The sequence below is a fragment of the Zootoca vivipara genome, chromosome 3, assembly GCF_965207765.1.
Source record: "Zootoca vivipara chromosome 3, rZooViv2.hap1.1, whole genome shotgun sequence".
Lineage (NCBI taxonomy): Eukaryota > Metazoa > Chordata > Lepidosauria > Squamata > Lacertidae > Zootoca > Zootoca vivipara.
In genome coordinates this window covers 106,183,763-106,196,287 of record NC_142586.1, presented here as the reverse complement: position 1 = coordinate 106,196,287, position 12,525 = coordinate 106,183,763, and the positions used below count along the sequence as shown (strand labels likewise).

Genomic DNA, 12,525 nt, shown 5'->3' with positions numbered 1-12,525 from the left:
AAAGTTGACCTTTTGGGGGGATACTGGTATGTTTACCCGGCTTTCTCCATAAACTGTCCAGATTGCGTCTCCTCCATGACTTGGTTGGTTTGCTTTCACCAGTTCTATCATGATTTGATGATCCATTTCGGAGCATTCAGAAGACCAATTTGGTGTTCCAAAATCCCTTCCCCCCTTCAAAAACATTTTCCCTATATCTGATCCACGTCGCCTTAAATATTCTATATTCTTGTTTGTGTTACGTATTCATATATGCCGCCTTCATATATCCAAGCTCTTAGAAGTCTCAATAATATCCAAAGAGTGTAAGAGCGGGTCAGCAACTGAGCACAGCAGTTAGGGAGTTTGTGGGATTAAATGGCTTTTACAAAGTTTATGGTGGCCTTTAAAAGGAATTAGGCAAATTCACACAGAAAATGGATGCAGCGAAGCATAGCCGCTAACTGAAACTGAGTCTCAGAGAGAGAATTTCATTTGGCCTTCCAGATGTTGTTGGACTCTAGTGCCCATCAGGAAGTGACAGTATGACCAATGGGGTACAACCATGGGGGGTTGGAGTCCAACAGCATCTGCAGGGCCACAGCCCACCCCCTCACCCCATCCCTGGGATATGCATGGCACAGAACTGCTTTCAGCGAATTAAACTACTTTCCTGCAATTCCACAAGACTGTCTCATGAAACACACAATGGGCAGTTGTTAGAGGCAGATAATTAGTCTGTAATTATCTCAAGTTTCACTTTTTTCTTTAAATGAATGACTTCCCCACCTACGTTCCCTAAAACATTGTGCAATTAGCATGTTCTACTCTTTTCTGCCTCCTTCTCCTCCCTGCCAGGATGTAGGGAAACAACCCTTTTGTTCAGGAGATGATCTTAATCTCAACCTTCAAGAAACGTAAGAATAGTTGACTACTAGACCCTGGAAGGAAGAGTCACTTGACACCAGGCACAAATGTGGAAGCATCTGCTCAGCCAATGTTTATGACCTTTAGGACAGAGATGGGAAACCTGAGGGCCCTTCAGATGTTGCTAGATTTACCCACCAGCCCCAGCCATGGGTCAAGGATGATGGGAGCTGTAGTCCCGGAACACCTGGGAAGATCACACACAGGTTCCCTAATTTTGCTTTAGGAGAGGCATCTTCAACCTTTTCAGACCCAGGACTTTTAAGACAAACAAGCAATGGGGGACCCATTGCTTAGTCTTTTTGTCATATAGTTGCCTGGAGGTAGTGCTCCTGTTGTGATCCACCCTGGATCAAGATGCAACCCACCCATTAACTCCCAGAGCTTTAGGGCATTTTCAGGGAGGAGGCTTGTGCCTGTTTGCCATGTCACCCAAATCACAACCATTCCTGGTTAGAATGAGAGTAGAATTGTATCTTTGCTGAACAGTCTAACTCCATCCCATGTTGTGGTGGCTCTATATACTTCTGCCTGTTGGAGGGCAACTCTGCTTCCTAGCACTCCCTTCTACCTTGCCCAGATGGTTTCTTTCCACCTGCTTGCAGCCTCCTGCATTGCACTCCCATTTCGATTCCCTGGCACTGCTGCCTGTTGTGCAGCCCACCTGCCGCAGCTGCTTACTACAATTCTCCTGTCTGCCTTGGCAGCTGATTAGAATTCTTAGCTTCACAGAACGAGCTCTTCCCTCCCTTCCCAACAGGCTACCCCTTTAAATGCATTCATCTTGGATGGAGGGAAGGACTGAGTTTTCCCCAAGACACAGAGTCCCAAAACACAGCTGCTGGATTAGATTCTTTTCCCACATGCCATGTATGAACCATTGAAGTGGCAGGTGAACAGCATCTACAGAAGAGAAAGATGAATGCAGCTTAAATCAGATAATGGAAGGTGAACACAGACCTATGGCATTATTATCATCATTTGACCCTGCACCTGCAGTTAAGGGCAACACACCTGTTTCATATAATCATGGAATCACAGAGTTGGAAGGGACCCCGAGGGTCATCCAGTCCAATCCCCTGCAATGCAGGAATCTCAACTAAATCATACATGACAGATGGCCATCCAACCTCTGCTTAAAAACCTCCAAGGAAAGAGACTCCACAAGGAAAGAGTCCGTTCCACTGTCGAACAGCTCTTGCTGCAAGAAAGTTCTTGCTGATGTCTAATTGGAATCTGTACCCTTCTGACACACCCTCCCTCTCAGCCTCCCTCTCATCCGAACATTGACACTGTTATTTCCATCTTCCGCTTCAAATTCCACCTCCTCCATAACACTCCTTGTAGCTTGGGAGAAGCCATATTCCCTCGAGTAGAGCCCAGATGCTTCATTTTCAGAAATGGTGTGGATGCACCTGTTTAGTACTGTGTCCATTGATGGGTAACCAGCACAGAACATCAAGCGTGAATGCAAATTCATGTTTTAGCCAAGTGTTCAACCAAGTACCAGTTGTTACAATTATTCGAAATCATCCACAAACAAAATTGGCTTTGGCTCATGCTCTGATATATATCTGCTTGTAGCCTCCTCTTTCTCTAAGGCAGTGGGGGTGGGTGGTGGGTGGTAGAGAACCATCTTTCAGCCTAAAAGCCTCAATCCCTTTGGAGGAACTTCTGGGGGGCCACAAATTGGTTTGAAGTCCATTTCATGATATTGGTTTCCTATTTTTTTTGGCCTGGCAATGCATCAAAAATCATGAATCATGCTTGGCAGGGGGTTGGACTGGATGGCCCTTGTGGTCTCTTCCAACTCTATGATTCTATGATTCTATGAATAGTGTTAGGGCTGGGCGATATATCATCCAAAGCTGGTTAGAAGTCCTTATTATGATATCAGTTTCATAATTTTTGGCATGGCAATATATTGGGAATCATGGTGTGTGGGTGTGTGCGCGCGCAGAGCAAGGGCAAGCCCCAGCAAAAATCACGGTGTGGGGAAAACTGTGAAGCCACCCAGTGCCTCTACATAGTTCCATCCTTATTTCAGACATTGTGATATATCACAATGTTTAGCTGGTGATATATCATGATATTGAAAACCAGATATCATCTAGCCCTACGTGTTCGTCTCTACGTAGTTCCGTCCTTATTTCAGACATCATGATATATCTGTTGAAGATTCATTCCCCGTGTCTGCTGTCACGGGATTGTTATTTATCACATGATGCTTGTATGTTTTCACTCCACAGTGAAAGACAAAGACAGGATGTTTGTGTTACTGTGTTTCCTGAAGTGGGACTATTGTCCTTTGTTCACTCTCTTTGCTGCCTGATGCTAGAGAGAGAGGGAGCCATGTTGAAGTGTTCCATGTGTGTTTATATGTAAATAAAAGTAGATTAGCCAAAATGCTGAGTTGCTGAGTTCTGTTACGCAATTGTGAACACTCCGTGGATCCCTGAGTGTGCTGATGTCAGTTGGCATCAGTCGCTGTGGTGTTTGGGTTGGAGAAAGCTTGTGAAGCTCCCGAACGATCGACCAGGAGGGAGAGAACATGCCAGTCGGGCATGTGTCTCTGCCAGGGTCCTACTCGAGAGTAGGAGATCCTAACAATATCATGATGTTTAGCTAGTGATATATTGCAATGTTGAAAGCCAGATATTTCCTAGCCCTAGCAGGCATGTGTGTGCAGGCACACACAGTGTGCACAATATTACTTTTTTTGGAGGGGAAGCCGAAGCTGCTATAATAAGGGAGTCACATGCTCCCTAATGAACAGTCTCAGGGCAGCATTCAGAAGCAGCCGAAGTTTCTGAAGACACTTTACAGGCAGCCTCACACAGAGCACATTAAAGTAGCTGAAAAGAGATGTAACCATGTGCCACTGTCTCCAGATCTAGCACCCCCAGACACGTGTACATTGGCTCGGGAATGTAACTAATCCCTTCTCAATGCTAAGCCTCCCTGAGTCAACCGCTGTGTGTCACATGCGGAGGGCGAACCCAGTAATGTCACCACATAATAACCACCCCTTTTAAGACAAGGAACTGCTGTAATGAACATTCACGAATAGTATCACTGGAAGTCTAGAGCGTGCTTAATAACAGGTATCATGAGCTTTTTTTCCCATAGATTTTGGCTTTAATTAGGCAGAATTCTTTTGTGCAGGTGAATTTTTGCACCACATTAAGGTTTCAGCTCATTCCAAAGGAAAATCTGTAAACACCATTTCACTCTCTAGGTTTTCAAAGGCTGGGATATGGAATGAGCGCCCAACACAATCTCCTTAATCTTACGCTATGTAACCTTGCCCTGGTGTTATCCGAATGACTGTGTGTATCGCTGTGAAAAATTAACATGCACACACAACCCGTTTGGCAAATGAACGGAAGAATAAAACAAGAAGTATTGCATAGTGCTCTAGCCAAGTTAAGAATACAGTGTGCATGAGCTTGGTTGGCTGTCACAAAAAAAGATGAAAAAATGTACAACAGGGATCAGGTCAGTGGCCCATCTAGTCTAGTGTCCTGTTCTCACAATGGCCAACCAGGTCCTCGTGAGAAGCCCACAAGCAGGACCTGAGCACAACAATGCTATTCCCTCCTGCAGATTCCAGGAACTGGTATTCAGAAGCATTACTGCCTTCAACAGTGGAGATGGAACCTTACCATAGTGGCTAGCTGTTAGACTACAATTCCCCTCAGCCGGGGCTGATGGGAATTCGACAACGTCTTGGGGGCTGCAGTTTTCCCACCCTTCATATGCGGGGGAGGGGGAAAGAGACTAAAAAGATCAGTGAGTTGGAGCATCACTCCTACGAAGGAATACTATGGGGTTAAGGTTCTCAGTTTGCATGGCGTGATGTGATAAACAAATTCAACTAAACTAATGTGGAGAGAATGGGCAGGAAGAAACGTTTCCTTTTTATCAGGGTAGCCAGTGTGGTTCCCCCCCCCATCCAAAAATGGACTTTTGTTGTTGTTGTTTAGTTGTTTAGTCGTGTCCGACTCTTCGTGACCCCATGGACCATAGCACGCCAGGCACTCCTGTCTTGCACTGCCTCCCGCAGTTTGGTCAAACTCATGTTCGTAGCTTCGAGAACACTGTCCAACTTTTATATGCCTGTTGTCTTTGTCCATGGAGTTTTCTTGGCAGGGATACTGGAGTGGCTTGCCAGTTCCTTCTCCAGGTGGATCACGTTGAGTCAAAACTCTCCACTATGACCTGTCCATCTTGGGTGGCCCTGCATGGCATAGCTCATAGCTTCTCTGAGTTATTCGAGCCCCTTCGCCACGACAAGGCATTGATCCATGAAGGGGGAAAATGGACTACATTTCCCATTATTCTTAACCATTATAGTCAAAAACATTGGGAGGGAGCTACTTTGACTGCAACATTGTCCTTGAGGTCACACAGTGCCATTGGTTGGGTTCAGGCTCAGGACAGGCAAAAGGAAGGACCTCTTCATCCAGTGCACAGATTTGGGAACACAGAGTCCATCATTCCTTGCAGGCAGGTGATACCAGGTTGAATCGCTGTCACCTCCAGTTTTTAAAGGGGCCAGGTAGCAGAGGATGCCAATCAGAATAAACTATGCTGTCTCAGGTTACACAGTTTAATACCATAAGATGTAGGTGTTGCTACTAGTTTAAATACTGTAGATTAAAAAAAAAGGTTTCCACACTTTTCAGGAGGTTAATATCATCTGAGGTTCTTGCCTGTGACAGTCCGATGGAATTTCAGTTTTTAGAGATAGTGTGGTATAGCAAACATAGCACTGGACTTGAAAACCTGGGTTAAAATCTGACTCTGAACTACCCTGTAATGATGTTGTGATAATTGGCTGGTAGTTGGGGAAGTAACGACATGGTATATGCAGACTGGAGCTCCTCTACAAATGCAGGATGAAAATATAGGAAGTAGACACCAATTTATTAATGTCCCACAATGCAATCTGAAGGCACATGATGACAACACTTTGCTGAAGGTGAGCAAGACCAGGTGTGGTGTTCCTGTTTTGCTGGCCACAATGAGAAGCAGGATGGTGAACATTTTAGTCAGCACTGACTTCATGCAAGCAATGTCCTCTTTTCTGTTAACAATTTTTAAAATGTGGGCGGGAAACCCAGTTCAACCTTTCTGCCCCATCGGTCTGTTGACCATCCTTCGCTTTGATATTGATTTCTGAGTTAATATATAAAAGGCTTGTCCTCTGCCTCTTGAAACAGTTTTGTCTTTTTATAGCCTTGGAATGCAGGAGAGCTTCCTCTCTCTCTCTTTTTAATGCTGCATTTTAATTCTTGCAAATTGCTTGCCAATTTAATACCGGCAACATCTAAACAGTAAGTAATTGCTTATGATAATGAGTGCAAACTAATTTACTGGAATATGTTAGTATTCACAATGCACTTTTAAACTGTCGGCTGTTCCAAAAATATGGCGCTCTGGTTTAACGGCGGCTTTCCTTATTTTGGGGGATGGTACTGCTCCTACAAATGCAGACTTCCCCTGTACTACAACCCTTCAGAATAGCCAGCTTCCAACTTTAGAACCATCACCCCAAACTGAACCCTTGTGATTGCGAGATCTCTCCATTTTCTGATGAAGGAGAACTTAGCAGCGACATCAACCTCAACAACAGCAATCACAAAAGTAGTTTAAATAATTCATCTTAATTACTGATTGATGTCTCAGAGATAAACATTTATGCCATGATAGAGTGCTGTTGTTCCCATATGGACTGTAAAGATTAATTTAAACAAATTTTAAAGCTAAGCAGTGCAGTCATTTATGGATTTCCGAGCAATGCCTCTCTCTCTCTTTTTTTTTTTTTGCAATGGCCTTCATTTTGGAAGTGATTATATCTCCACTGCGTCAATCAACCGACTGTGGGTTGCTGCTGTTCCGTTTTATCTTATTAAAACAAAGAGAAAGTTGAACAGATAAAAAGCTACTTGAGATTTCATGGCTTGCAGCCATGATTTGAATCTGTTTACCAAATAGCCTGCACCAGAATCATTCTGTGTTGATTTGGAATCCATCTGTTTCCTTGTAACCTATATACTGAACAAAGAGACATTTGTCCTTCCTCACCATTAGAGCAAGCAATCTGCAAGGACTTTCCACATTGGGGAGATTTTGGGGGCTTCACATACCAGTGGTGGGTGTGTTCATACCCACAACAATTCTCCATCCAGGCAAGGAGAGGTAAAGCCACTAGAGACAGAGCTATTGAGGAATGTGGCATGAGAGTGTGTGGACTGGGCAGTCACAAGGACTGGAGGGAGAAGCCATTGGAGAGCTGCAATGGGCCCCCAAGCCTGAAGGTCCCCACCCCTCCTCTAATCTCATTGACTCTTGGATGAGTATAAGGTTCCATCCCCACCAGAGGACTGATGAAATTTCAGCACTGTCCCTTTTGCCATGATATCTATGTGTTGGCAAGAGACAACTCACAAGATCTCACCAGAATTAGGCACCAATGTTGGTGCTGCTTCTCCACTGGCAGGGTGCCACCTCAGGGGCTTCCACCATCTGAAGCTTAACCCCGCCTCATGGGTGGCCAGACCTGCAGTCATGGCTTCCCCCAAAGAATTTTGGGAGCTATAGTTAGGGGTGCCAAGAGTTTTTAGGAGACCCCTATTATCCTCCCAGAAGTACAATTCCCAGAGTTCCCTGGGAAGAGAGATTGATTGTTAAACCACTCTGAGAACTATAGTTTTGCGAGAGGAATAGCGGTCTCCTTAGCAACTCTCAGCACTCTTAAGAAACTACAGCTCCCAGAAGTCTTTTGGGGGAGACATGGCACTTTAAAGTGGTATAATAGTGCTTTAAATAGTGCTTTAAACATATGGCGTGAATGTGGCCTCAATCGTACTTTTTATATGCACACTTAAGTATTTTTTTGGGGGGGGTCTATACTTTAACTACATAGCTGTTTTAAGTGTGGAATAATGCAATGTAGGAAGTGGTCCTTAGGTGACAGAAATCTACCCCCACCCACTTTTTGGAAGGCAGATTGCAGGGGTCTGGAATAAGACTGCATTGCGGGGCAGCGGGAAGCAGATTCCCATGCCAGAGTCTTGATCAAGTGGCCACGAACTGGCGGTGTTTGAAGAAGAATCTTGCACTCAAGGACCTGCTGCTTAACAAACAGCGCACATAGTTTGGCCCCAAGAAGCTGGGGTTGGGGTGGGGCTGCTGTCAGTCAGAAAGTATATGATACCTGGCTTATGTAAGCCAAGCGAACGGACTGAATGTAGGGCAGATACTTCATTGTTCATTATAATGAGGTTTGTGATAGGCCTGGCGTAGTCTGGTTTTATTCTGTGTCATGTCACAGGCAACATTTTTGTAAAAAAAACAAAAAAAAACAAAAACAGCATGCTGGGCTGATGGATAAAATGTAGAGTATATATCAATTTTACTGTGGATAAAAAACAACAACAGGGTGCTCATTTCAGCGAACACTATTATGGGCTTCAGCAAGGAGGCCGGTCCATGCTCAGTAATTACCGGGACTATGAAAAACAAATAGTTCAAAGCATAATACACTCATTTGTCACTTCTGATCTCCTTACTTGGACTCTGGCAGTTAGCTTGTCACTCAAAAAGAGCGGGATAAATCTTTTCCAAAGCAGAATGATAGCAATTACCATAAGGACACAGCATGTCACTTTTTTGCATGTGCCAAGCTAGAATTTGGAGAGAGGGTGGAGGGAAGAAGGAGAGGAATCAGTGATCTGATATAACAGAAGGGGAGGAGGGGAGTTGGGAAGCTGGCGGCTTCTCCCTTCCGTTCCGCTGTTTAACGGGCCCACTGCCGGCAAGTTCCAAATGTCACCAAATCTGTTTTTCTTCTGATGGCCTATCGTTCGCCCTATGGAATTATTTTGCAATGGTCAGCTTGTGGTTTTCAGACAGGGTTCACTGTAATGTTGGGCTTCCTGGGAAGCTTATCTTTGGGTTTCTCCATAACTAGGGGCTCATCCAAACTACATTTGTCTTGTGATCTCTAGGCACAAGTCTGAGAGGTTCTTATTTTGCCCCAATGCTTTCCCCAAGGAAACCCAGTGTTTACTGCTGAATCAGAACAAACGTCAATTGAGTTTCCTGTGGATTGACTTTTTTCTGATTCAGCTATAAATCATGGGCTTTCCTGGAGAAATCTCTTGGACCTGTGCCTAGGAATCGCGGGACAAACTGAAGAAATGGCTCAAAGGGAAGTGTGGAAGAGCCCAATATCAATATTGCAGAACAAGCTTCCTGAAAAGAAGGCTTCCTTGTCATTTCTGATCTGCTGTGCTCAGAGCCTTATCATGAAACTTCTCATAGGCATCTGGTTGGTCTCTGTGAAAACAGGATGCTGGACTAGATGGGTCTATGGCCTGACCCTGGAGGCACTTATGATGTTCTTATCCTCCCCTGCAGGGTTCTGTCAGGGTGATAGTGGGTGTATACTTGTGGGTGCAAACTCTAAGGGTATTCACACATTGCATTCCTCAAATATACAGCCTGCATACCTGTGTGTAGAAATGCCGTACAGTTGTGTACTTATTCACATCCAGCGTTCAACGTGTGCACAGGCTGTGTGCCTGCATATACAAATAGTGGATGCCGGAACTCACCACGAACACCTCTTACAATGGCAATGGCACCTACTGTACCTGATTGGTGCTGGAACTGAGTTCTGGGGAGTCCTGGCTGAAAAAAATGCCCTGTATGTATGTATGTATGTATGTATGTACTTGTAATGGGTGAACAAACCTCATGTTTATGATGGGCACTGGAATACTCCAATGTTAACAGAGTGTGTGTCCTAAAAAATGTCCCAGAATCTTCCACAACTTTCAGAAGCTCCCCAGCAAGTCGAAACATAGAAAGCTGTTTTATACTGAGCCAGACCATTGGTCCATCTCACTCAGCATTATTATGCTGACTTGCAGAGCTACCCAGAGATGCCAGGGATTGAACCTGGAATCTTCTGCATCCAGAGGAAATACTGGACCACTGAACTTCTTTAAAGAGGGATAAGGTTCTTTAGAGTTAGAAAGTTCAAAAACCATGACCAGAAGTTTATTCTCCAATCCGCCCCCTTCTTCGGTAAAAGGCAACAACAACTTCTTAGTGTCGTTCTTAGGAAAAGACTTCCACATCTTTCAGACCCTCTTCAGTGTCTCTAGAATGCTGATTTGGCCATTCAGCATCCCTGATTTCCCAGCCCATGAATTTTCAGTGGGGAATTTATTTGCGATGCTGATGAGGAAACTTTAGCGTCGTGAATTTAAAGGCTGTTTCCTCAGTTATTGCTCTGCAAATCAAATGAATTGTGAATGGCTGAACAGGGCTCTACCAGAGTGCTTATTTAGGATAGGTGATATAATCCTACCTGACAGCAATTAAAAGAATTCAGCAGCTAGTCCTGACAACTAATGGAGTTGGCGAAGCAAGTGCCCCCCCCTCTCTCTCTGTGTGTGTGTGTGTGTGTAGGGATAATATTGGATCTTGTCCTCCTTCTGAATGGTGGACATTGTGTTCTTGATGAGTTGTTGTTATTGTTGTTGCTATAGTTGTTGTTAATATTGTTGTTATTGTTAGCACAAGTCTGAAGGAAAAACAGTGTGTTTGTGTGTGTGTGTGTGAGAGAGTGTGTGTGTGTCCCCAGTACTAGAAGTATGTTTCTCTTGACACACTCAAAGCAAGTCACACATTTTGAGCACCCTTGTTCTGTTCAGGGTTTCTTTAGCAAAGTCATTTCATTTCTTCAGCTGCTTTGATCAAAGCTGCAAAGATACTGCCTGCTTCCCCCCCCCCTTTTCCATTGTATCTTGTGCAAATGCTCCATTCACAGCTTACTAAGAACACAGATCTCAAATGGGCTGGTTGTGGGTTCTATGCTCCATATTTCCTATCTCTCTTGGACTTTGTCTGAAAGTTGTTGTGTTTGTGTTTAACAGATAGTCTTTGTTTTGGTTTATGTATGTGCTGGAATGGTTGTTGTTGTTGTTTAGTTGTTTAGTCGTGTCCGACTCTTCGTGACCCCATGGACCAGAGCACGCCAGGCACTCCTGTCTTCCACTGCCTCCCGCAGTTTGGTCAAACTCATGTTCGTAGCTTCGAGAACACTGTCCAACCATCTCGTCCTCTGCCGTCCCCTTCTCCTAGTGCCCTCCATCCTTCCCAGCATCAGGGTCTTTTCCAGGGAGTCTTCTCTTCTCATGAGGTGGCCAAAGTATTGGAGCCTCAGCTTCAGGATCTGTCATTCCAGTGAGCACTCAGGGCTGATTTCCTTAAGAATGGATAGGTTTGATCTTCTTGCAGTCCATGGGACTCTCAAGAGTCTCCTCCAGCACCATAATTCAAAAGCATCAATTCTTTGGCGATCAGCCTTCTTGATGGTCCAGCTCTCACTTCCATACATCACTACTGGGAAAACCATAGCTTTAACTATATGGACCTTTGTCGGCAAGGTGATGTCTCTGCTTTTTAAGATGCTGTCTAGGTTTGCCATTGCTTTTCTCCCAAGAAGCACGCGTCTTTTAATTTCATGACTGCTGTCACCATCTGCAGTGATCATGGAACCCAAGAAAGTAAAATCTCTCACTGCCTCCATTTCTTCCCCTTCTATTTGCCAGGAGGTGATGGGACCAGTGGCTATGACCTTACCTTTTTTTTTTATGTTGAGCTTCAGACCATATTTTGTGCTTTCCTCTTTCACCCTCATTAAAAGGTTCTTTAATTCCTCCTCACTTTCTGCCATCAAGGTTGTGTCATCTGCATATCTGAGGTTGTTGATATTTCTTCCGGCAATCTTAATTCTGTCTTGGGATTCATCCAGTCCAGCCTTTTGCATGATGAATTCTGCATATAAGTTAAATAAGCAAGGAGACAATATACACCCTTGTCGTACTCCTTTCCCAATTTTGAACCAATCAGTTATTCCATATCCAGTTCTAAGTGTAGCCTCTTGTCCCACATAGAGATTTCTCAGGAGACAGATGAGGTGATCAGGCACTCCCATTTCTTTAAGAACTTTCCATAGTTTTGTAGGCTAGTAGAATCATAGAATCATAGAATCATAGAGTTGGAAGAGACCACAAGGGCCATCCAGTCCAACCCCCTGCCAAGCAGGAAACACCATCAAAGCATTCTTGACATATGGCTGTCAAGCCTCTGCTTAAAGACCTCCAAAGAAGGAGACTCCACCACACTCCTTGGTAGCAAATTCCACTGCCGAACAGCTCTTACTGTCAGGAAGTTCTTCCTAATGTTTAGGTGGAATCTTCTTTCTTGAAGTTTGAATCCATTGCTCCGTGTCCGCTTCTCTGGAGCAGCAGAAAACAATCTTTCTCCCTCTTCCATATGACATAGTAGACACCATTTTAAACACACACACACACACCATCTTAGGTGTACTCCAAACAAATATGTGTGAATTGGCTCAAATGGCTATGATGAGCTAGCCTAGGGTTGCATGACAATTACTCTACGATCAGTTGGGAGCAGGGAGTGCTACTTCTCAATTTCCACTTTGTTTTGCTAGAAAAGCTTGAAAGTTCCTAGAAGTAGCAGTTGTTTGGCTTGCAAAACACCTCAGTTTTGCCAGGTGTTTCCTGTGGAGCT

General features: G+C 44.4%; 1 protein-coding gene across 33 annotated transcripts in view; it reads left to right on the top strand.

Moving 5' to 3' along the window:
• NRXN1 (neurexin 1) overlaps positions 1-12,525 on the top strand; it is a 961,778-nt gene that overhangs the window by 699,134 nt on the left and 250,119 nt on the right. Inside the window, exon 1 of one of the 33 annotated variants that reach the window (XM_088666852.1) lies at positions 6,130-6,245. The exons of the other annotated variants lie outside the window; for them this stretch is intronic. The gene's annotated coding sequence lies outside the window, so the exon portion shown is untranslated. Of the gene's footprint in view, positions 1-6,129; positions 6,246-12,525 lie in introns of those variants that run through there. 33 annotated transcript variants of the gene reach the window in all.